The sequence below is a fragment of the Rhineura floridana genome, chromosome 3, assembly GCF_030035675.1.
Source record: "Rhineura floridana isolate rRhiFlo1 chromosome 3, rRhiFlo1.hap2, whole genome shotgun sequence".
NCBI classification, from domain to species: Eukaryota; Metazoa; Chordata; class Lepidosauria; order Squamata; family Rhineuridae; genus Rhineura; species Rhineura floridana.
The window spans coordinates 91,035,384-91,056,773 of record NC_084482.1 but is presented as its reverse complement, the minus strand read 5'-3'; the positions used below and the strand labels follow the sequence as shown (position 1 = coordinate 91,056,773).

The window sequence follows — 21,390 nt, the reverse complement described above, 5'->3', positions numbered from 1 at the left end:
TAACCAGGAAAGCCTTTGTCATTAAAATTTGCTTGTTAACAAATAAGACATCTAACACTTTAGGAAACCATGCAGTTCTGAAACAATCAAGTTTTGAGCATATGCACTCCACTTCCTTATATTGTAAGTAACGTTTCCCTTTTAGTACCAGGGCTTAGTAATCACAGTAGCAGGAAATGTGCACTGTCCAAATCCAAGTCAAATCCCAGTCAGAGAAATTGCCATTGGAAGAGAAAATGCAACACTGCACGTTAAAGGAGTTTAAATGTTTGATTGATAATGTGTGGAGTTGGTTGAAAATGTCAGCTTTTTCTTGATTGAGGCAAGAATGGTTATTTCATGAACTTGGAAAAGAAGGGAATGGGAAAGTAGGGTGAGACGGGAAACAACATTGGTTTAGAAACAAAGATCTTTCTGCTAGGCAAATACCTTCCATTTTGGAGTTAAAAACAGACAAACCAAAAGTACAGTAATGCTTTTGAGAGGATAACAAAGCAAACATAAACATGAGGAGAAACTTCATAATGGCCTGAGTGGTTTGTCTGTGGAGTAAAGTCTTCCAGGAGATCATGGTCTGTCCTTCACTGGAGGTATTTGAGCAGAGGCTGGATGGTCATCTGTCACAGATTCTGGAGTTGCACGTTCCTGCACTGCAGATCCTGCAGGGGGTTCAATGATACACAATAGCAGATAACTGTGATGGGGTGCAAGTGCTTACCTGACCTCCTGATGACTGAGTCGCTGCTGCTTACAGAGAGCTGGAAGGGACAAGACTGCAGGGAGGTCAGTGTGGTGCAAATGCCCTGGAAGAACCAATCTAGTGTTCCATCCAGTGTGTTTGCCCTGCACTGACCTCTGAATTGCCTTCCTGCTCTCCTTCTTCCTCTCAATAAACAGCAGCAACTCAGTTTTTCGGAGGTCAGGTAAGTGCTGACACTCCACCATAATGTCTGCTGCTGGTTATATGGTTTCCAAAGCCCCTTTAAATTCAATTATTCTATAGCTGGAAACAGTCTCTTATCATTGATTTCCACAAGTAAATCAGAAGAAAATCAGAAGTGTCATTGATTTGCTTCCAGAAAGGTATACTTAGAAATATAGGAAATTTCAGAAGGCAGCAAATGGAAAAGAGACACCATGCTCAGCTCAGTCATGCTAGATGTAATTTGAGAAGGTAAAATTCTTGCATATATCTCCAGCTCATATAACAAGGCAAATTATTACTGATCTTTTTAAAATGCTGAAATAACAGGGAAATATATATTCCCATATATCATAACCTACTTGCCACTCCAAGCAACAATACACTTAAAAACCAGTTACTGAAAGCAGGTGGTTATTTCGTTTTATCACTCTGACATGGCTATTTAGCTGCCTTTGCAATGGCTACTATTTCCTTGCCCTTCAACGCAATCCTCCTGGTGATGGATCAGATGAGACTAGAGGTCAAGTTTATGTCACACTACAGGTGTCAGACGTTTATTGATCTAACAAATCAAGCCTCTTGAAGGTCAGCATAAATCCTCAGGGAGGTGCAAACCTCTGAGAGCTTCCCAGCAGATGTTACAGAAATAAACAGATAAAATGAGCTTCTTGTAAGAGAAAGTGCAAGCTGACAGTGTTAGAGCAACAGGTGATGCCATGGTGTTTCAATTCTCTTTTGCTGGAGTGGTGAGAAAATAATTTGTTCAGCCTGCTCAAGGTCCTTTCAGGAGAAAGCAATACAACCTATTCAGCTTAATTTACAACTAACTTCAAAGGATTAATTTGGTAAGGCCACACTCACCTGGGACTAAGACCCATTGATTTCAATAGGATTTGCTCTGCATAGACATGGGCAGGATTGCACTTGTAGAATGTAAAGGACCGTGTACCCTTCTTGGGCATCTACTTAATGTAGACATTGTATAATACAGCAGCAGCAATAGTAGCAGAATTTAGTAACTGATGCTGAGGCTTTGCACAAGAGACTTAATCGGATAGCCAGCCACTGAAGATAGATGCACAAGTTTGCTGAAGTTCTAAGATTCTCTTACTTGGCTTATGTGATTTACTGAAGAGCTCAATTTTTTGTTGCCTCATGAATTTCTTTCACCTCTGGAAAGGTAGAGTCAGGATGCTATTGCTAATTCCAGAGGAGGAGAGTGGAATCACTGAAGCTAATTGACTGCACCCAGCCCACACATTAGCTATGAAGATTACTGCAATGCAGAACTTTTGGGGTCTCCATGAGGGCATAACCCCCTTTAATATTGTACAGTTGAATGTATTATCCCATAGAGAGTGAGTGAATGAGAGATGTTGTATTATTAGAATATAGTTGAATTGTTTATGTGCTGCCCAGAGTGAGAGTCTGGGTTGCCATGTTTTTGTATGCTTCAAAGATGCCCAATATCAGTCAGTATGAGAAACTGACCTGGTATTGAATATGGCCCAACCTGGGTGAGAGACAGGGAGGGAGTGGTTGCGTTGGCTACTGTGTATTTTTGTAGGCTAAGCATTTCTTCCTTATGGTGGTTTGGCTGGAAATAAGTTATCTGTATGTTTGTGGGAATGAATCAGAATGGGATTTAGACATGGAGGATTGTTAAGAACATATTTGGGAAGGATTTTTTTTGGGGGTGCAGCTCCTAGTATAATTTTAATTAATTAACTAATGATGCTGTTTTGGGAGTTTGTATTTTGTATTTGATTCTTAACACGAAGTTTATGATTAAGATAATACTTTTATTTTTCTGTTAATTATGCTGTTTTGAATGTGTTTTTTATATTTGGCCTGAATTTGTAATGTTTTTTAAAATATTTTGTGGTGTTTTGTTGAATGTTTTAATTCAGGTTGTAAACCGCATAGGGATTTGTTTCCCAAATAATATAATATAGTATAGAAATGACTTAAATAAATAAGTAAATAAATAAAATAATGAACCAAGCAGCATACTGTGAGATAGGCAAGAACTCAGTAGAAGAGGAAGCTTAAAAAGAGAAGACAGCAATCTCAGACTTTATGGAAATAAAGTAAACCCAAACCATATTTAGAATGTGAGCAACAATGCTGCTGAACTAGATATGAGAGTTAAACATTATCCCCCAAGATATCAGTCTCCACAGTGCCTGCTGGGTGTCATCATCCTACTCTAGTTACAGCCAAGGGGAAAGAATTATTTCCGTTTGCCATTTACTTCAGTACAATTGGGATTATATTCTCTAGGCTCTTCTATAGTAAAATGTTGGTTGAGAACTATCTTTAGGAAAAGCATAAAAACATGTGCTGGTCCTTTAGAGAAAGAAAAAAAATCCAAAATCCACTGTTGGGCAAACATTGTTATAAACTACAATCTTGGGGAGTAACTATGCCACTGCCATTTTGGCCCCCCTTTTATTTAACATCTTGTTGGATGAGCTTTGGAGAACCTAAACATTTGCTCATTGTTTTGTGCCACCGTGTTGAGGAAGTGTCATCAGCAATGGAATCTGACAGAAGTAATGATTTACAGGTGGAAATACATTCCCACTGCTCTCTTCATACACATGATTATCTTAAAAAACCTACATGGGCACCATGAGGCAGACAGCATAAAACACACTGCACATCAAACCAGTACATGCCCCTTACAACGGTAGCATAAGGAGCTTGACTGAAAAGAGGGAGTAGTATCACCTGCACAATACTTCAGGACGAACGAGGTGTTACACAAGGTGTAACATCAATTGTGCTGCTTTCAAAGGTCATTATGTGCAAGGACCAGAGTGTGCAAATGTAGTGCTGCAGACCTGTTGTATCCCAGAGGGCAGGATGTGACCAAAAGCTTTGATACTGTTAAAAGTTAAATTCACAATGTTCAAAATACCACCTTTCAAAATCATGATATTGTCTAAATAAAGTGAGGAAAGTAATAGACCTCCAAATAAGATTTTGAGTGCTTGAGGCTTAATTTGTAAATGGGTTGTTGAGATATCCCAAATGGGTTGTTGGCAACAGGGATTTTTTTTAAAAAAAAACCTTGCTGTATTTTCCCTGGAAAGGATAAATCTAGATTAAGGTAACATCACTACCATATACATATAACCCACATTTATACCACTTTAACAGTTATGGGTTCCCCCAAAGCATCCTGGGAACTGAGACACAATTCCCAGCACCCTTAGCAAATTACAGTTCCCAGTATGCTATGGGGGAAGTCATGACTGTTAATATGGTATGAGAGTGCTTTAAATGTATGGTAAGGATGTAACCTGAATGGGAGGTGGGTAGGGGAGAGAATATGGGCTGGCATTCCAATAACTTTGAACTCTGTGGAAAAAAAACTGCATGCATGAGAAGAACCACTCCCACACTAAGCAGCACCCATCTGGAAATACCTGTCATTTATTTGTGACACTGTTATGATTTAATGTTTTGTATTGTTTTAAGATTTCATATGATGATTTGTGTAAGTCTAAGCATGCTTTAATTATGTTTTAGGCTGCAATTCTATACCCACTTAGTTGGGGGCAAGCCCCACTGAACTCAGTAGGACTGCATTATTAATGAGATGTTTACCCATGTGTCTTAATATTTGTATAATCAATTTATTTTTCTTTTATTCAACAGAATTTGTATACTAGTTAATAATAAAAACCTCTAAGCATACATAAAATATATAAGATACATTAAAATTATTGATAAAAGTCAGAAGTTAAAAACATGTTAGGCTACAAAATACCAAAATATAAATAAAAGTAGCAGTTTAAAAAATATAAATTATAAAATAAAATTACATATTTATCTTATCTCAATGATTTTTTTTCTAAGCTAACTTGTATTCTTAAAATAGGGCTCATCCATACTTTGGTTTAATCTGTAATGTAAGCCCCTTGTGTCTCCATTAATTCATCCTCATCCATATGACGTTCTCTGCCAACTGTTGCTCTCCCAGATTTTCTCCTAATTAAATCTAGAGTTTCCCTACCCAGAACTATTTGGAGTATTGCCGGGTATGGAAACTTTGCATTTAGTTAGGAGAAAATTGGGGAGGACAGCAGTTGGTGGGAAATGTCATGTGGACAAGGGTGAATTTATGGAGGTACAAGGGGCTTACATTACAGATTAAACTGAAGAATGGATGAACCCATATACTAACATATTAAATTATGATTAACATTCAAAATTTTAAAAAATAAATAGCATTTTGATCCTATTTATTATATATGGATGGTGATATGTTAATGACACCATGAAATTATTTAAGAGCAAAGTACAATGCAATCTATCATTGACTGAAAAAAAATTGCTTGCAAAAAGAATACATCAATATGAAAATAAAAAGAACAGGGGCTATATTCCTAAACACAATCCTAACCCCAGTTACCCTGAGAGTAAGCCCAATTGAATTAAACAGAACTTACTTCTTAGCATGGGTGTAGTCATCCAGGGTCTTGGGAGGAGTCTTAGACCCCTTACTTTTTTGGGAGCAGAGTCCCAGCCAGGTCCCAGTGACCTAAGAGCCAATCAGCACAACAGGGGAGTGTGAGAAGAATCTTCTAACATGGATCCTTGTCCTTTCCTGCTGATTGGAGCCAACGAGAGTGAAAGGAGATGATTCAGCCACCAGGAAGACTCTTTTCAGTAGCTAACACTCTCCCCTTTCACGCCGACTGGCTCCTATTGTGGGAAAAGGCTCACGTGGGGAGCACTAAAGAGTGTGGAGATGACAACGAAGAACAAGCGAGTGAGAGGGTGTGGTTGTGAGGGGGCATGGCATGACTATCATGAACAGACTCTGCACTTCTGATTTTGCCACTACACTACTGCTTCTTAGTGGACATGGATTAGGACTGAACTGTTAAGTCTAGAGTTGCCAGGTCCATGGCCTGAGAATGATCCTGTATCTTTAGGAGAAGAGAAAGTCAGCCAGGTGCAGGTGTTCCTGCAACTCTGTAATGGGAAAAACCACAAGGTGGAATTCTCCTTTCCCACTGCACAACTTTTAAAGATACCAAATCTTTAAAAGTTGTGCAGGGGGAAGGGAGAATTCCACCTTGTGGTTTTTCCCATTACAGAGTTGCAGGAACACCTGCACTTGGCTGACTTTCTCTTCTCCTAAAGATACAGGATCGGTCTCAGCCATGGACCTGGCAACCCTAGTTAAGTCCCATTGAGCTTAGTGTGATTCACTTGTCAGTAAATGTTCACAGGACTGTGCTCTAAAAATCCCGTTCACCTAGTAAATATGTGAGTTGCCACCTTTTTTACTAGCTTTGCTTCTGTGCCTTTAACAACAGTAGGACACAAGTAAACTATGCAGCAAGTAAAATAAGCAGTTTGTCCTGGAATTGGTATTGCGACCAAATCATGAGAAAGCCCTATGGAAACAAAGCCCAATGAGAAGTATCTGAAAGCACTGGACATGTTTAGCTTTGAGGAGAGAAGACCTTAGAGGCCCCTTCCAACTCTACTATGCTATGATATGTTTGTACGAAAGACTGCATCTGCTTAGGACCAAAGTAGACAGAACAGTTGGCAACCCTCCATGTTTTTTTAACTCCCTGTTGCATCTGGATTCCCCAAAATTGCTATTGCTCTGTAGGGGAAAAAGTTATGGGTATCGACATGGTGCCTATAAATCTGCCCTGTCCCAGGCAAATAGCAGCTCGGGGAGGGCATTTTCCATAGGAACACAGTGCAAAAGAAAGGGCTAAATCCCTCTTCCCCTGTGCTTCAATCTGAATTGCAGGCCCCAGTGACAACTATTCAATTTTTTAAAAAATGTGGGAGATCCAGTCATGGATCTGCTGATGTCCTATGTCTAGTTGTGCCCTTTTGTTGTTATGTGCCTTCAAGTTGATGACTTATGGCGACCCTAAATCACCAACCTCCAAGAGCATCTGTCATGAACCACCCTGTTCAGATCTTGAAAGTTCAGGTCTGTAGCTTCCTTTATGGAATCAATTCATCTCTTGTTTGGTCTTCCTCTTTTTCTACTCCCCTCTGCTTTTCCCAGCATTATTGACTTTTCTAGTGAATCATGTCTTCTCATGATGTGTCCAAAGTATGATAACCTCAGTTTCATCATTTTAGCTTCTAGTGACAGTTCTGGTTTAATTTGTTCTAACACCCAATTATTTGTCTTTTTCACAGTCCATGGTATGCGCAAAGCTCTCCTCCAGCACCACATTTCAAATGAGTTGATTTTTCTCTTATCTGCTTTTTTCACTGTCCAACTTTCACATCCATACATAGAGATCGGGAATACCATGGTCTGAATGATCCTGACTTTGGTGTTCAGTGATACATCATTGCATTTGAGGACCTTTTCTAGTTCTCTCACAGCTGCCCTTGTAGACATTCCATTAAGCTGAATGTTGGAAGAGTCAGGATAAATTATTCTGCTTGGTCTTGTTTCCTCCATACATTCCTCCTGTGTGTATGTACAACTGATGTATTACTTAGCTGGGATCATAGGTACCTGTGAATGGCTTCCACAAGTGATTCTGACTTTTTATGGATCATTGCAACCCAGGCCATAGCCTTATCCTAAGCAAGTTTACTCAGAAATAAACCCTGAACTGAGCTGCATGGGACGTCTACAAATAGTTACTTCTGCAGTGCTTCAATCTTGGAGGCCTAGAATGAATTTTAGATTGCCCTGCCACCTAGTGACTGAAAGCTTGCAAAGCACATTTGGTAGGTACTAAAGATTGTCTTGACAACCTAGGTCAGAGTCTGAAGACACCTGATAAAACAGTCTTGCTGAAACTAGGCAGGTCTAGGGTTGGTCAATGCATGAAGGAGAGATTACTTGGAATTCTCATATACCCTGTCCTAAGCTTCTCAACAAAAGGTAGAATATAAATGTAATTAAAAACTAAAATAAAAATTACATCTGACCCAGTTAAATATAAGGATGGATATGGTAAGGGCTTGAGCTTTGAATCTGTTTCTAGTAGTGCAATCCTATGCATGTTTTACTCAGACGTAAGTTCCACTGTCTTCTGAGGAATTGACGCCCATGCAACTGAACACAGGACTGCAGCCTAAATTAAACAAAATGTTTTATTCCCCACTATTACACTTTCTGGTTACCTAAACTGCAGATTATCTCCCATCAAGTGTATTGTTTTTCAGGATGACTGCAACTTGATCCTGCAAAGCACAACAAAGAATAGGGATCATAGAATCATAGAATCATAGAGTTGGAAGGGGCCTTGTAGGCCATCGAGTCCAACCCCCTGCTCACAGCAGGAAATCCACAGCTAGAGCATCTCCCGCAGATAGCTGTCCAGCCTCTGCTTGAAGACATCCAGCGAAGGGGATCCCACCACCTCCCTAGGCAGTCGGTTCCATTGCCGAACTGCCCTTACTGTCAAGAAGTTCCTTCTAATGTCCAATCTGAATCTACGCTCCTGCAGCTTAAAACCATTAGACCTAGTCCTACCCTCTGGGGCAGCAGAGAACAAATCTGTACCCTCCTCTATGTGACAGCCCTTCAGGTACTTAAAGAGTGAAATCATGTCACCCCTCAGCCTTCTCTTCACGAGACTAAACATGCCAAGTTCCTTCAACCTTTCCTCATAAGACTTGTTCTCTATACCGGCTATCATCCTCGTTGCCCTCTTCTGAACCCACTCTAACTTGTCTATATCTTTCTTAAAGTGAGGTGCCCAGAACTGAACGCAGTATTCCAGATGAGGCCTGACTAATGCAGAATATAGTGGGACTATTACTTCCCTCGACCTGGAAACTATAGCTCTGTTTATGCAGCCCCAAACCGCGTTTGCCTTTTTTGCCGCAGCATCACACTGCTGGGTCATGTTCAACTTGCGATCCACTACAATTCCAAGGTCCTTCTCACACGCACTACTGCTAAGCCGGGTATTTCCCATCCTGTACCCGTGCATTTTGTTTTTGTGGCCTAAATGCAGAATCTTGCATTTGTCTTTATTGAATTTCATTTTATTAATTTCAGCCCAATTTTCTAGTCTATCCAGGTCCCTTTGGATTTTATTCCTGTCTTCCATTGTGTTAGCTATCCCTCCCAGTTTCGTATCATCCGCAAACTTCATAAGGCTTCCCTCCACCCCATCATCTAAGTCATTGATAAAAATGTTGAAGAGTATCGGCCCCAGGACAGAACCCTGTGGCACTCCACTCGAAACCTCCTTCCAGTCCGAAGCAGAGCCACCAACAACCACTCTTTGAGTACAGTTTTCCAACCAGTTGTGAATCCACCTGACAGTATTTCCATGTAGTCCGCATTTGACCAGTTTGCTAATCAAAAGGTCGTGGGGGACTTTGTCAAACGCTTTGCTGAAATCTAGATAGATGACATCTACAGCATTTCCACCATCTACTAAGCTAGTGACCCGATCAAAAAAAGAGATGAGATTAGTTTGACAGGATTTTTTCTTGACAAACCCATGCTGGCTCCTACTAATCACAGCATTGTCATCTAGATAGTTGCCAATGGACTCTTTTATTATCTGTTCTAATATCTTTCCCGGTATTGAAGTCAGACTGACCGGCCTGTAATTCCCCGGATCTTCTTTTTTACCCTTTTTAAAGAGCGGGATGACGTTTGCCCGTCTCCAATCCTCCGGCACCTCTCCCGTTCTCCAGGATTTCTCAAATATGATGGCAAGAGGTTCCGAGAGTACATCAGCAAGTTCCTTCAATACTCTGGGATGCAGTTCATCAGGCCCTGGAGATTTGAACTCATTTAGGTTAACTAGGTATTTCCTAACTATCTCCTTATCAATCTTGAACTGCAATCCCGACCCCTTCCTGAGATTGCTACCGATGCAAGGTTGCACACTGTTCCCTTTTTGGAAGAAAACGTGCAGATCCAGTGCAGTCACACTGTTGAAAATAAATCCCTCCTGCTTTGTGCCTTGATTTCCCTTTCTTCAAAAATTATAATAGAATCCCAGTGCTGGAGGAACCTGAAGACTGTCTCGCAGAATCCCCTTTCTTAGACAGGAGTGTCTAACCCCACCATTCAAATAATAGCAGGCCATAAGCATTCTCAGAGTTGTCCATAGGCAAGGAATAATTTGGAAAAACAAGACAGATGGCTCAGGTAAGTGAGCTGTTTCTAAACAAGAAACAAAAAAAATGGCTGTCTTGTAGGTTTATCTGCTATCTTTTTTTTTCCATAACAGGGCTCCTGCACAGGGCTGCCAATAGGGGACTGCAGGGGGACTACTATACCAGTCCCAGAGCCAACAGTGAGCCCACTCTCTGGGCTTTCATTTTTTTTTAAAAGTAAGTTTCTAGCTCTTAGAACAAAAGTTATGAAGCAAAGTGTGCAAACACCATTCAAAGCAATCGGTTTGTGAGATCTGAGCCTGCTCTTGCCTTTCAGTGTTTTTAGCCAATGAGTGGCCAGAGCTGTGACTAACAAGTGCCTAGAGAAATACAGAGTTACACACAAATAGAAAAGACACCAAAATGGCTTTGAAACAATTCAGAAAGACCTTCTCCAGATAATGTGGGTCTTCCTGACTCATTTTGAAGGTACAGTTTGGTCTTTCTTGGTGTATGTGTGTGACTATATTTTTCTAGAGGCAGACACTGGAGAAAGGAATTCTTGGCTTGTTTGAAGCTGTTCCCCCCCCCCATTTTCCCTAGTAAAGAAATAATTGTCGCTCAGAGAAAATAACTAATAAATCCAGGATTTCGCGTACTGTGACTGGATACTAGCATGTCCAACCAAAAGCGAAAGACAGTAGCAAAGACAGAAGTTAACAATCCAACACAAGTTTAATTTCAAACAAAAAAAGTTATTTCTCCCCCAAATATGTGAACATAAAATATTACTCTGCTAATGCAAATGAGAATAAAATACATCAGTAGTATAGGGAGTATTATGGTTGTGAAAGTGTAGGTTACATCAGCCCCGCAAGGCAGCCTAGCATTGCTAGACTGATTTTGGGTGGATGTGAAAATCCTGCCGTGTAGCCCAGCTGTTATCCAGTCTGTTGATGGGTTGCAGTTTTTTTTAAAGAGATATTATGAATTAATCAATTAATCAGAAATGCAGTTGAGGGGGAAGTTACGTTTATTCTAGCAGCAAAATGGTGTGTGTGTGGCAGGAGGATGATTAATTGCTTTTTCATGGGGGGAGGACTGGGAGATTCTTGAGGATGGGTTCTTGTGGCTGATATGAACACTCAAATTCATGCCAAAGGCTCAAATTCTGTTTGCTAAAAAGAAAAGAGTAGCTGTTTGATACAACAAATGCTTTTAGAATCTGTTTGCTTTTTAATAATTGAATCTTGAAATTATCCAAGCATGGGCAGCTGAACCTTGTCATTCTTCAGCCTCTTTTGATCCTCACCCACATCTGAAATACCACACCTGGTCTTGTACTGAATGTAGTATCGCCCGCTGAAGATCCATTGATGAAAGACCTACAGTAACATAAACTGGTTTACAACTCATAGAATCTGAGGTCTTTGCCTGGTTTAGGGTTGGCGCTAGGTGAAAGCAGGGCTCGTGTGCCTTCAACAGCTGTGCAGCAGGCAGAACTTCAGAAGGTTAAGCCTTTTCTAGTATGGAAATAGACTTACGGGGAAAGCTTCTAGTTTTGACATTTTGCTGGTTAGACATCTTATTCTTTTATGTGTGGCCCCTGATTTATTTTTGGGCCTGCCACCCCCCACCTGCAAAAGAGAATACAAATTTGCATATGACTCAAAGTGTACACACATTTTATGGAAACATTGGCCTTTTTTGCAAGTGGGGCAGAGGGCCCAGTCCACATATGGTCATACTGGACCCATATAATCCTGTTAGCACCCTTCCTCCTGCACTCACAGCATTGCATGATAGATGGAGCAGTAGCAGCTGCTGAAGTCTTCTGCACGCAGGCGCTGTTAGCAAACCTCCTCCGTCAACACATATTTCACATACACACATTCTATGAGTCTCATGAATTAGGACCATGAGACAGTGGCAGTAATGCATCTTGGCAGATTTACCCAGCAACTTCCACTCACACAGGTCTTGAAATGGGGATAATTAATTCTAATTAATTCTAACCACAACTAAAATAGCCCAAACATACACATGCAACATACATGCAAGAAAGAGTAAGCACACCAGCCATAAGAGGAGGAGGGGCAGGTGTAAGGCAATGTGGGCATGTGGAGGAAAAGGCAGCGGTGGTTCCTGCTAAGAGAGGCATACTCGTCTGCTCTTTATCCCTGGTCTCACGTTGGCTCATCTGCACTGTACATTTAAAGCACTCTTGTACCATTTTCAACAGTCATGGTTCCCCAAAGAATCCTGGGAACTGGTCAGACTACTTCCTGGTGCAGTTTATACTTACAGCTCTGATCCTCCCCTGCAGGGGTGGTGGACAGTTTAAGATGGTTCGCCTCCGGAGACTAATGGAATCCGGTGGATTCCTGAATGGCCTGGGGGAGTTCCCCATAGATAGAGCAGGTGACCCTGTTGAAGCCCTTGTCATGCTGAGGAACAGCGAGGCACATCGGGCTCTTGACATGGTTGCCCCTAAGCACCCTCTCCGGCATTGTGGGGCCCAGTGTACACCAGTGATCTAAGGGCAATGAAACAGGCTGGATGCCGGTTAGAGCACAAGTGGCAAAAGATGTACTGTGAGGCTGATTGGGCATGAGTAAAACATAACCGTGCCTACTGTGTGGTGATGAGAACGGCAAAGGCCCACTTCTCTGCCACCATCACATCCTCAAGTAGCTGTCCAGTAGAGCTTTTCTGTATTGCTAGGAGTCTGTTGACATTAACTCCAGGAAATGGAGTTTTAGACCCTTCAGAGGCCCACTGTGAATTGTTTGCAAGGCACTTTGAGGGTAAAGTTGCTCGCCTCCTTGGCAGTCTTGATGCCCCATCCACATCTACTGTAGTCCCCAATGAGGTGTCCAGTGCAACGTCTGCTGCAACTTCTTGGCAACGGTTTCAGTTGATGTGGCCTGATAACATGGACAAGGTGCTTGTGATGATGTGGCCAGCAACGTGTCCTCTTGACCCTTGCCATTCTTGGCTTATTACAGCTTGCCGAGGGGATTTGACAGAGTGGATCCAGGGTGTGGTCAACACATAGTTGCGGGACGGAGTGGTTCCAGCTGCCCTGAAAGAAGCTGTGATCCGACCACTCCTGAAAAAGCCCACCCTGGAGTCTGGACCCAGTGGTTTGTGATAACAACTGCCCAGTCACAAATACCCCCTGAAGGGGTACCTACTGAAGACCTTCCTCTTTCAGCAAGCCTGTTAAGTAGAGACCTTATCCCAGTCTGCGTCTGTGTTGGAATTGCTTTTTATTATGTGTTTAAAGCTTTTTTAAAAAAGATGTTTTAATATTTTTTAAGGATATTTTGTTGTAACATGTTTTCAAGTCTGGTTGTATGCTGTTTTAAAGTGATTTTAATGGTTTTGTTTGCTTCCCTGGGCTCCTACTGGGAGGAAGGGCAGGATATAAATCTTATAAAACAAAGGAACAAACTAATAGGCCCATCTCCTGGAGGGCCCTCTATTGTGATGTTGGCTTCACTGGATTGCATTGCCCAAACTATGTCCTGTGCCCAAGCTTGGATCCACATCATTATTTTGACATCTTTCTCATGATGCTACTAAAGGAAACCACACTGTAAAAATAATAAAAATCATTTTAAAAATACTGTAGGAGAGTCCCTGCCAGGCTCTTGTTAGCAGCCTGCCAACAGCACAATGATTCTCGTCTGTCCTGCAGCTCTCTGTTTTACTCTGCTTATTAAGATAAGCTGTTTGATTAAGAAGCTGTACTGCACTCCAAAATATATCAGTCAAGACGTTAGCCCCATTGATCCCAATGGGACTAACATTCAAGTAAGCCTCCTGAGGTTTTGGGCTACATACAGACGCCCACCTTTCTGCTCTGCAGATGCCCTGTTTCAACCAGATGTGACTGTTTATCAGTCAGTGGCTACCTAAGCACAACATTTTCTTTGCCTCTCTAAATGAAGGGACACCCACGGCCACTTGGTGCCAACCTCATCTGGAGTCCAGGCGAGCCTGCAAGGGGGACAAAATGTAGCATGTCTGGACTGCACAGAGCTCATGCCAAATGTAAAGCAGCTTTGTTTATTTAGAGGAACTTTCTTCCCCTTTTGAGTCCCAGACAAGGTATCTCTGAGGAGGAGCCGCATTCCAATATTTCAATGAGCAATAAACATGTCTGGTTATTGTTACGGTGACACTTGGAAAAATAACCAATATGTCAGGATGGAGGATTGTGGGCCGATGGAGAATAGATTGTTAATGTCTGCTGGCTTTTGGCTGCTCAGAAGAAAAGAAAAATAGCTAAGCCACTTTCTCTGGCCTCACCAGTGACAGAAGTTCATTCAAAATTAATATTTATTTGGCTGGGAGTTTTCTGGACTCATTCTCCCTATTGTTTTTGTTGGAATGCATCTGGAGAAGTGACTTCTACCTGCATACAGGGATATTTTAAAACAGGAATATATTATATCCTTGATCCATCTAGCTCGACATTGTCTATACTGACTGGCAGAGGCTCTTCAGAGTTTCTGACAGGATATTCCGAGCACTTCCTGGAAATGCTGGGGACTGAATTTGGGACCTTCTGCCTGCAGAGCAGATACTCTTCCACTGAGTGACCATCCTTCCGCAAACAAACTTGACCAACCAAAAATCATAATGGAGTATGGCAGCTTCTCAGTTCCCCAAAACTCTTATGCAAATTGGATGTGAAGCAAATGCTCAGTCTCGAAAAAGAGAATTTGCTGAGCGTGATGGCAGCCTCATCTACAGTTTGTCTTAAAGTGGAATTGAGGAAGTGTTTTGCAGACTGCATATGATGCACTTGGGGTTCTCTAACAGCAAATATTTGGTCTCGCTCTACACTTGATTATTGTTATCCCATTGGCTTTATGCATACACTGTGGATGAGGTTGTATCTGCATAATGCTACATTTGGCATGAGGAAATTACATTCTCAGGAATCCGATGTGGTAACTCTCCCCTCCGCCTGGCACAGATAGTATTGTACAAAGGATATTTAGTAAAAAATAAAAATGAGGCCAACCTCTTTATAGTGACACCCCAGGGTGCTCAGGAAGCTGTTTCCTGGACCCATCTTTGACAGCTAGTCTTGATTGGGCAAAGAGGCTCAAATGCTACTCCTCTCTCCCTCTATCAAGTATCCAAAGCAGCTGTGAGACTGCCTGCTGCTTGAAATGACTGACCAAACTGAGAGCCAATGATGGCACAAGTTTATTTTTCATAGGCTTTTCCCTTTCCTAGGATTCCACCACTAAAGAAAGTTAAAGCACAGGGCTAGCGTACATAGCCTTTCTGCTTTGATCTTCCTTCCAGTGGATCTAGAGTGAGAGTGAGCACTGTCATAGCTATCTCTGTTTTATCTTGTTTATACCTAGAGAGGCCCACATTTATTTTTCTTTGGCTCTGGAAGGTACATTTATGAGTAGGATGCACTGCAAAACCCTTGAATTGCTAAAATGCTGTCCTTCCAGCCTTGACTTTAAGCATATCCACTGGGTTTCTTTGGTGATTTTCTTATTCTGTGCATTGTAATTATTATCCACATATTTTTATAGCATAGCATTATGGTTAGTGCTGAGCTTGTCTAGAAAGAACCAGCAGAGTACTAATATGTACGTAAACTGCCACCATGAGGATCTGTGAAAGAGTCTTTCAGGGAATCAGGGAATCAGGGAATCATGTTTACACCAATCATACATATATACAATAAAAAACATACGAAAAAATAAAATCAGAGATATTTGACTATTACAGAAAGATATTTTCTTAACTACCTGCATAAGCTTGGTGGCATAGAAAAGTTTTGAACAGACATTTAAAGGTTAGACTTAAAACAGAAGGTGCCTGCTGATCTACAGTCTTGCACAAAGTGGAACACATCAGGTCTCAATGTATAGAGCTGGGCAGTCTGACTATAATTAGTTACCAATGTGTCCTTGGCAGCCAATCATAGTCACTGTCCCACTGTTGCCAGATGTGTGAGGATTTTTGAACATGCAGTACCTCTTGCATCTGGTGTACAAACATACAAGAATGTAGAGCTGCTCAGTGCAGCAGTAACTTGGATGGCATGGGAGTGGCCCTAGTGCAGCCAGCAAATCTCAAGCATGAGCAGGAGAGTATATTAGAGATAGGATGGCTGAAGAGAAAGGACAGGCTTTCTGTTGTTACTGTGCAAAGTCAGATCTGGTTTGCCGTGCAAAAGAGAATTCTGCTAGTGGATCTTCCTTCCCCCGGCAGCACTGGCATATGGGAAAGAGGAGGTACTTCCCCTCTCTTTTCCCCAGTTTGCCTAGATGAATTGCTTGTATCATGTACTACTTCCCTTCTCTGGCAATACCTCTGGGGAAGTGGAATGGCAGAGGCTGAAGGGTTTCTGTTTTTTTGTGGTAGAGCAGACCTAGGGAGAAGACAGTAAACTGGCCACTGTCATATAGCTCCAAAACAGGACACTGCTTTGTATAAAATGTCAGTGTGCTACTGATTAATGTGTGTCAATGCAAATTTAGAAATAATTGCTGTAATCTAAATAGAAATAATACATCTCACCATAGCTAGGAAGACTGTGACCAGGTGAGCTGTGCGCCTGCTCAGTCTGCTCCCCAGGTGCTTATTGTTGATAGGCAACTCCAAGGCCCCTGTTCTTCCAACCAGGGTCTGAGTGAACTTTGGACTTTTGGGAGCTCCCTTGTTTTTTACTAGAAGAACCTAAAGGTCCACCAAGGGTGCAAAACAGTGGCTGGAGAGGTGGGGGTAAAGCCAGTTGGAAAATGGTGGCTCAGGGAGAGGAGACAATCGGCTAAAGCATCCCATGAACCATGTAGTGGAATGACTTGCATATATAACACAAAGATACATCTTAGTTATTAGAGAGAAGGGGTTCAAACAGCCTAATAATGGGAGAGGGGTCTTTTTGTTGCTGTTGTTGTTGAACAATTGGGAATTAGAAACCTTTTGTCTATTTACTGCAGATGTTCCAGCAAGCGATATACCATTAGGCCCCAGTCTACCTTCTGCCCACCTCTGTTCTAGGGATGTAGCACTGATGTTGCTTGGGACTGGGTCTGCCTGCACATGTTTGTTTTCCACCTGCTCAACCTGTATGTTTGTAAATGAACAGTTGATTACCAACAGCACCTGGTCCATGAGCCTCCTAGTGTTTCCTTCTCAGAAGAACACCCACCCTGTAAAACAGTGCCCTGGGACTTCTTACTTTGCAGGGAAATGTGGAATAGGAGAACAGTATTTTACTTAATGCAGCTTCAGACTTTGCTCTCTTGTTGCTGAGGCCATTTTATCAATGCTGCAAGCTAATCCTGGTTGTCATATGTGTCAGTTCAATTTTTCAGGATTCTCTTCTCTCAGTTTGGATTAGAAGGTGGAGCAGCACAGATTTAGGACACAGAAGAAAACAGACCCCTCAAAGGATCAGGATAAAGTATCCCTGCATGTGATATGGCTAAAAAGAAGAAAGTGAAGCTCTTTCATCTTGTTCTATAGATATATCCACGTGGGCCTATCTGTGGAGCCTGGTGTGCTCTGATCCCTGCGGAGACGGTCTCTCTGCCTGCCCTCTCTGCACTTATCACAGGGACAGAGGGACATGAGCAGCATTATCGCCTTGAAAAGCTCAGCATGGCATTTTCCTTTTATGCAGAAAGTGACACTGAACGCAGACCAAAATGTACTCACTCACGACACGACAAGGTGGCCTGCCATCTGGACCTGGCGGGGTTTAAAAGGTGGAGATAACTGGGGTGAGAGTGGGCTTTTGGTGTGCCATTAGAAGAGCTGACAACACAGTCCTACTTGATCAGTATCGCATTCTGCATCTAAAAATAAAAAGAGGGAGTCTGGCATGAGTGGTAGCAGGAAATATCTCACCTGCGTTACCAAGGCACTTCAGCCCACAGAAGGAACTTTCATTGCCTTTCTCATGACATGTCCTGCTAACATGTTACTCCTAAGACAGATAAAAAGGATATCTTGTATTGAAGCAAGTGATTTAAAAATGCAGCTTCCCGAGTCCATGCTGGGCCTTTCCTCAGATCAAAGGTACTGAGAGCAAGAACCAAACAGTTGCATGGATTGCAGTTTAAGTACTGAGGTCTGGCATCTTGTCACCTGGTTGCCAAGGCCATTCTTGAGCAGGGTGACATGGATGACAGATAGTTTAGAAAAGGGGGATGACTCAAGAAGGAGGCAATTAAGATTTCCAGTCCCGAGGACTGAGAATGTAACACATTGTCCCTTTCTGTTGAACCAGGTCTGGGGAACCTGTGCTCCAGCTCACATCAGCACAGGCACACATGGCCAATGGTTGGGAATGATAGGAGTTGTAGTCCAGCCACATCTGGGAGGCCACAGGTTTTCCCACCCTCCTCTTAAGTCATTGCTAGGAGGAAAACATTACAGTGCTGGCCCAAGACATTTGGCTACCTGAAGTGGAGCCCAGCTTCCCCACCCAAATAGAGTTAACAATTTAAAAAGTCTTGCTGCTTCACTCAGACATCAGTTTTTGCTTTCATGTATCCCACCTGAAGGAGCTTGCTTCAACCTGCAGCATGGTCATGCTTGTCATGAGAAATTATGTGCTGACTCTGGCCTTAAGATGCCATAGCAGATATTGATTGTGCTGAAAAATTAGATTAGGAAATATTCCACAACAGACTGATCTTGATAAGGATAAATAACCCCCTTAGTCTGTTGTACCTTCCAAATGTTACTTTCATTGCAGTCACGCCATCTTGACACGTATGCACTTGTTGTTTTGCTGTATTCCTGGCCTTATGGCAATGTTCTTTTGTAACAGTTTGTGACTGAAATTATGGGATGCAGAGACAGAGCCCAGGCAAAGTGTATAAGTATTCTCTGTTCTTTGCATTTTGGCGCGCTGTTGGCTGAGCTTGACTCCCTAGCGCCTTGCTGCAGCAATAAAACTTTGTTATACCTACCTTGATCTAGTAATGCTTATTCTCAAGGACATCCCTTATCAATCTGGGTTTGGTTTCAGGTTCTGTATTTCTAGGAATTAAACACTATCTGAAGGACACAGGAAATCTGCTTTAGGCTTTACGGTGTTGCATTTGTCGTCTTGGCAGCTTACTTCGTTGAGGCTGCTATCGCATGTCACCTCCAAAGCATCTGGCTTGGACAGAAAACTTCAGTACCTCTTATACTAAGGGAGAGCCATTCTGGTAAACATATTCTTTAATTTCTATTTGGAATGTTATCCAAACAAATAATATTTACTACAACATTTATAGGCTGCCCTTCATTACAAAGTAATATATCTTTCCATATATTGGAACTGAAGGGATGAGCCTTTTATTTTACCCTTGTAGTCCCCTTTAGTACCATTCCCTATATATGTGTATATATGTGTGTGTGTATTGTATTTTCTGTATTTTAATTTATTTTAATGTTTTTGAGATTTTATTGTTTACAATTTTATTATGTACGTGTTTGATTTTATTTTTGTAAGCCACCCTGAGTGCCCTATTATAGGGTAGAAAGGTGGGTTAGAAATATTTTAAATAAATAAATAAAATATATTTCCAACATATCTGAAAACATAATACAATTACATCAAAGCATACCATTCTAATACACTGAAACCCAATAACAGATAAACAGCAACAGACTAAGACTTTAAACCAGAATCATTTATGTATCTCCAAAGGTCTGAGCAGGTATTTTCTTTCTTTCTTTCTTTCTTTCTTTCTTTCTTTCTTTCTTTCTTTCTTTCTTTCTTTCTTTCTTTCTTTCTTTCTTTCTTTTTGTGATAAGGAACATCCTTGTAAAATTAAATAATAAAATAGAATGAATAGGGAAAATAAAATCATCAGGACTAAAAAAAAGTACTCCCAAAACAAGAACTGTCATTGGAAAGAATGTTTGTCTTTCTACTAATCTTCCTAGTTCAATGAAGATGTCAACCTAGTGTGCAGTGGCTGTGAAAAAGGAAAATCCATGCTAGGGATCATTAGGAAAGGTATTGAAGATAAAACTGCCAATATCATAATGCCATTTATATAAATTTATGTGCGGCCACATTTGGAATACTACATACAGTTCCGATCACCTCATCTCAAAAAGGATATTGTAGAGTTAGCAAAGGTTCAAAAACGGGCAATCAGAATGATCAAGAGAATGGAGAGACTCCCCTATGAGGAGAAGTTGCAACGTTTAGGGATTTTTAGTTTACAGAAAAGGCGAGTCAGAGACTATATGACAGAAGTGTATAATATTATGCATGACATGGAGAAAGTGGATACAGAAAAGTTTTTCTCCCTCTCATAACACCTGAACTCATGGACATCCAATGAAACTGAATGTTGGAAGATTCAGGACGGATAAAAGAAAATACTTCTTCACGCAGTGCATAGTTAAACTGTGGAATTTGCTCCCACAAGACATGGCCACCAACTTGGATAGCTTTAAAAGAGAATTAGACAAATTCATGGAGGATAATGCTATCAGTAGCTACTAGCCATGATGGCTATGCTCTGCCTCCGTATGCAGAGGCAGCATGCTTCTGAAAACCAGTTGCTGGAAGCCTCAGGCGGGGAGAGTGTTCTTGCACTCAGGTCCTGCTTGTGGGCTTCCCATGGACATCTGGTTGGCCACAGTGAGAACAGGATGCTTGCCTAGATGGGCCAGTGGCCTGTTCCAGCAGGCTGATATGTTCTTATAAAGTTACTATCTTAGAAAGCCCAGTAGGGATATTTTAACCAGGCATTGCCTGCAATTGCATATGCAAATTAGGCTGTTGTATTTAAATCAGGAGCCAAAGAACCGTGATGCAGGGGAAGAATGGTGTGGGCAGCCGGAGCTTCATTTTCTGTTTTGACACAATAGTTTCCCATTGCAGAAAAGGCAAATCACTACTTAGGCCAAAAAGCACCTTCCCTCTTTGACAGTGAAAACAGCTGTACCCCCCCTCCAAATAACAAAGGGAACTATCGCTTCACATGGGGGTTTTCCCTCCTCCATGTAAATCCTGACCGTGGATATCCAGCAAAACCAGGGTGCAAAATGTGTGTCTCTGTATGTGTGTGTTCGATAAAGAGAGGTTTTTCAGTTGTGTGTTTGTATCATACTTTTGGTGACCAAAATCTATATTATGCCAGTATCCAAATCCATCACTTTTTTAGCTTCAGTGAAAATAACAGGTTGGCAACTCCCAATTCAAAATAAAGATATCTTATTATTGTTAGCGTGGGGGTTAGGCAGGAGGGGGTTAATGGGTCTGGCTGGAATGATAGCAAATTTTCTGTAATAGCCCATGGCATACCTAGTAAGCACATCTTCTGTTAGGGAAACTACAGGAGTATGGCCCAAGAAGGCTACTAGATTATTGCGGAAGATGA

The 21,390-nt window shown here is 41.6% G+C and overlaps 1 long non-coding RNA gene across 1 annotated transcript; it reads left to right on the top strand.

The window, feature by feature from the left end:
* The first annotated feature begins 1,555 nt into the window (after positions 1 to 1,555).
* On the top strand, positions 1,556 to 18,971 carry LOC133382217 (uncharacterized). Its single transcript, XR_009761852.1, has 2 exons — positions 1,556 to 1,770; positions 17,355 to 18,971. It is a non-coding gene; the product is annotated as an uncharacterized LOC133382217 (long non-coding RNA).
* The last annotated feature ends 2,419 nt before the right edge of the window (positions 18,972 to 21,390 follow it).